This window comes from Engraulis encrasicolus, chromosome 14 (assembly GCF_034702125.1).
Source record: "Engraulis encrasicolus isolate BLACKSEA-1 chromosome 14, IST_EnEncr_1.0, whole genome shotgun sequence".
In the NCBI taxonomy this organism is placed as follows: Eukaryota; Metazoa; Chordata; class Actinopteri; order Clupeiformes; family Engraulidae; genus Engraulis; species Engraulis encrasicolus.
This window is the reverse complement of record NC_085870.1, coordinates 2,491,861-2,496,860: the sequence shown is the minus strand read 5'-3', so window position 1 is coordinate 2,496,860 and position 5,000 is coordinate 2,491,861. Positions and strand designations below refer to the sequence as shown.

Below are 5,000 nucleotides of genomic sequence, written 5' to 3'. Positions count from 1 at the left end.
ATTGCCACACAGCATTATAAAAGGAGAGCCTAAGTACTAAGAAAGAGAAAGAGAGAGAGAGAAAGAGAAAGAGAAAGAGAGGGAGAGGGGGGTTGGGGGGTTAGAGGGAGAGAAGGGAGGCATATGTCAACATGATTAAGCCACACACTCACATCATTATTTTATCTCTGCTAAATAATGATTTTCCACTACATTAGACTTCATGTTTTGCCCCGCAGGCACAGATTATAAAAGAAGAGGGGGGGAAGAGGAGAGGGAGATGAGGGGGGGAGGATGAGGATGAGGAGGAGGAAGAGGAGGGGGGGTGAGGAAGAGGAGAGGGAGGAAGAGGAAGAGGAGAGGGAGGAGGAGGGACAGGAGGACGAGAGGGAGAGGAGGGGGAGGATGAGGAAGAGGAGGAGGAAGAGGAGGGGGGTGAGGAAGAGGAGAGGGAGGAGGAGGAGGAGGAGGAGGAGGAGGAGGAGGATGATGAAGAAAATGGCTCTAATTAAGTGAACCCTTTGTGATGCACCATTGAATAGTGGTGAACAGTTGAAGGCGACTGCCGTGGGTTTCCAGCAATCATTTGATTTGGCTTCTCCTGTATCCGTTTGTTGATGCTTTTGTGAATATTTTTTTTTCTGGCTTTTGTTTCTTGGTATTGCCACAAGGCCAACGGTGTTTCAGATTGCAAAGTTAGAAGGGGTAAAACGCAGGCAGATGCTGAATGATTTCATAGAACTGAAAAAGGATATACAACCACAAAAAAATGACACAGACAGACCTTGCAGAAAACTCAGACAAAAGCTATTCATTATTCAAATTTCCGGGAAGAAGTCAATTTGCCTGCGACTACACGCTTCTGACAAGCATGACAAGAATGAATGAATGAATGAATAAGAATTGTCACATAGGCCTACCGGGTATGTTTATTCAGAGAAAAATGTTTTGAATCTTAGCCCATCATACAGCAAGCTAAATGTTTCCAGGTTGTTACTGTAAGGTGAGAGAACTGTATGCAGCATACATGCTTCATAGGGTGGAAAGCTCTGTAATTTAATCTCAGAGAGGTGTGGTGGAGTATATCAGTGAGACATCAGTTTACGCTTATAGCCCATAGTGAGAGGATTACCTTCAGATTTAGGGATGCACCGATACCACTTTTTTGAAAACCGATACAAGTACGAGTACATTAATGTGTGTACTTGCTGATACAGAGTACCGATACCGATACCTTTTACTAACAAAATACAATGAAAATAAATGCATGGCCTTGTTTTTTTTCACCTGTGATATTTTTATTGTCCGCTTCCATGTAGATTTAAATGTTGGTAAATGTATGAGGTGGCACTTATTGCACACATTATGCTTTCAAGTCCACAGAACGTGACAAGATTTTGCATTGTTTTGTGTAATAGTAGTATCGTTCCTGGTATCGGCAAGTGCTTGACGAGTACGAGTACGAGTACAAGTACAATGAGCAGTATCGGGTGCCGATACCGATACCAGTATCGGTATCGGTGCATCCCTATTCAGATGAATGCTGCTCACAATCACATTGTACTGTACGTGCACTAAACGCATCCTGTCAGATTCTCAGATGCATTACCAATGCATATTGGATAGATAGATGAGACAAAAAAAATGTTGGCCAAACAAAATCATCCCTTTGTCTTCAAAAAAATCTGTCTCTGAGCAAACAAGTAAATAAACAAACACAAAACAACAACTGTTCAAAAGTTAGCATTTGGCTTCTAGTTCTGAACAACCCAATTAGTAAGATTCATTCCAGCTGCTTCCTTAGTCTTAATTGTATTAATTAATTAAGTCATGTGTGGCATCACATCACATACCAACTAATCAGACATCCGGCTTAATTAAACATCCCTCCAACAATGACACAGGTTGAAATCTTTTTTTTGTTTTGTTTATAAACACGGTGTTGTGAGGAGGAGCAAGACACTGGCAGCCAACCACGTGAGCAATTTTTTTTGACCGACAGTGGTTTCCAACAATCAGAGGTTGAGTTGTGCGCAGCTAGTATCGCAGCCAGGAGAACACAAACATTTAGAACCCATGTATAGATGGGTTCTAAAATTTGTTTATAACCTGACTGTGCGAAACTAACTGCGCACAACTCAACCTCTGATTGTTGGACATCGCTGTCGGTCAAAAAATTAGCTCATGTGGTTGACTGCCAGTGTCTTGACCCTCCTCATAACATTGTGATAAACACTCAGAACCCATGTATACTCAATGGCGCTGGAAAATGTCAGTGACAGTGACAGTGACAGTGAGGCCTAATATATGAAGAGTTCAGATACAAAACCCCCTAACTCCATTTCTGAAGACCTGCACTTCTATATTTTTAGAGAACCCAGTTGTTGGTTTGGTTTACATTCATGTACTTGATAATACATATAAATTGTTATATTACATCAATACAATATAAAAATATGCAATTTTGATAGCTTTGTAGTGAATAAAAATGAATTAAGATTATTTTCTGAAAAGGCACTTAGGGGGTTTTGCATCTGAACTCTTCATATGTAGTCCACTCTAATCCACTACGAAACAAGAGAAGCCGACTTCACTCAGACTAAGACAATCCACAGCTGCCCCCCCACCACTACCCCACACAAACACACCACCCAGAATGCCCAGACATGGGGCATGAGGGGGGCTTTCACATTCAATATCAAATGTGTCAAACAATTAAGTGTGGGTGGGTGGCTAGCGGCACACGTCACGGCGATGGCGGTGATGGCGCTGCGAAAAGTCGGGCAGGAGAGGAATGGAGGGAGCGGAGCGGAGGGGGGACGGGGGGTGGGGGGTTGTGGGAGAGCAGCCGCAGCGGGGAGAAATTAGCACGAGACAAAAACAAGCAGAAGCCCTTCATCTCGCCTAATTAATGTTGCCTTCCAATCTGATCCATTATTGATAAGTTGCCCAAAGCAGAGAAGCAAAGCGAGAGAGATGTGTTTTCTTTTTTTTTACTTCTTCTTCTTCTTCTTCTTCTTCTCTCGTTCCCCTTCCTCTCCTCTTCCTCTCTTCATCACCATCTGGGATGTGTGAAGAGTAGCTTTGGGCTGCGGTGATGGGTTGGGCTCGACGGCAGCTTATGCCCGCACTGCACGGCTGCATGAATGAGTTAAGCGTCTAATTCTACATGACATGCTTATGCACATAGACTGCTCTCTGTTTCAAAAAATAAATAAATAATCATAATTAAATAAATAAATAAATAAATAAATAAAATTTGTTTTTTTGGGGGGGTTTTTGTCTCGGAGGCACACAGTCGATGCCATCTTTAGGGAATCAGTGTTCCATGTTGCTTTCTCGTCTGGAGTGTGGCATCAACTGCAAGCATGTGTGTTTGCGTGTGCGTTTGTGTGTGTGTGTGTGTGTGTGTGCGCGCGCGCCTGCGTGCGGCTGTTTGTGTTTGTGTGTGTGTGTGCGCGTGCGTGCGTCTGTATATGTCTGGAGGTAGGTAGGGGGTTAAGATGGGAGGAGGGGACCCCTTGTGGTACCCACATCTGCTGTGCTCTGCTCTCGAAACACACACACACACACACACACACACACACACACACACACACACACACACACACACACACACACACACACACACACACACACACACACACACACACACACACACACACACACACACACACAGTTGTGCTCTGCTCTAGAAAGACTTCTGGGGCGGAGGTTCAAATGAGCTCACTGGCATCCAAGCGGTACACGCCAACAGCAGTTTTGGGAGCTTTCGAAGCTCCATTGAAGATGCTGTATGAGGGAGACATGTACTGTACTGTATGGGGAGGAATGATAAGATGGAGCTGATACTGCACATCACTGGTGTGTTTTATGTTTCAACATTTGCCTCTGGATGGGGAAGGATATGTCACAATAGTTTGATTTAATTTTAGTGCCAGTAAGGCTGCATAACGCTGTCTATCTGTCTGTCGGTGTGTCTGCCTGTCTGTCTGTCTGTCTGTCTGTCTGTCTGTCTGTCTGTCTGTCTGTCTGTCTGACTGACTGTCTGACTGTCTGTCTGTCTGTCTGTCTGTATCTCTGTATCTCTGTATCTATGACTGTATCTCTGACTGTCTCTACCTTCCCCTCTCTCTCTCTCTCTCTCTCTCTCTCTCTCTCTCTCTCTCTCTCTCTCTCTCTCTCTCTCTCTCTCTCTCTCTCTCTTTCTCAGTAGTTATCATTTTTATCATTATTTAATCTGCACAGTAAGCCTCCATGGGCTTGATTGGATCCATTAAAACAAAAGACCTGATTGCTATTCTCCTCCACTACTCCCCTTGTCACTGTAGTCTGACTCTGAACATTACAACAACCTTTACTGTAGAGGCAACACCAGGAAACCTCAAGTGAAGAAAACATAAAGTGGTGGAAGATTACAGACTACTGCAGTGTACTGTCCTGATGCCTCTGGGTCAGCACACAAAAACACAAAGACTCCTGCTTTCTTTCTTTCTTTCTTTCTTTCTTTTGTTTCTGTTTTTATCGATGCACTGGCTTGCAAACAGTATGAAATCTGAGGCGTCTGGTATGAAACAGAAGTTCTCTTATGTCTGGCGGGGCCTGACCTCTCCCAAATCTCTCTCTCTCTCTCTCTCTCTCTCTCACACACACACACACACACACACACACAAACACACACACACACACACACACACACACACACACACACACACACACACACACACACAGTTGATGCTGATGCTTTCATGTCTGCCTGCGCTGCCCTCTGCCTCAGAGAAGAAGAGGGAAGAGAAAAGAGGCCACTGATTGAGCAGAGCAGAGTGGAGTAAAGTAAAATATGCATATTAACACACTAATGAGTAGAGAGAGGAGAGGGCAGCAACTATACTTGCAGCTGTAGTCCACATGGCATCACTATAACACCCCCCACCCCCCCCCCCTCCCCAGGCAATGACCTTCTACTGCTCCTCCGCATTCATTAGTTCTCCTCCCCCCCCACCCCAGAACACAACCTCCTC

At 44.4% G+C, this 5,000-nt stretch overlaps 1 protein-coding gene across 1 annotated transcript in view; it reads right to left on the bottom strand.

The window, feature by feature from the left end:
• ptprt (protein tyrosine phosphatase receptor type T) overlaps window positions 1-5,000 on the bottom strand; it is a 515,405-nt gene that overhangs the window by 394,290 nt on the left and 116,115 nt on the right. The window lies entirely within an intron of this gene.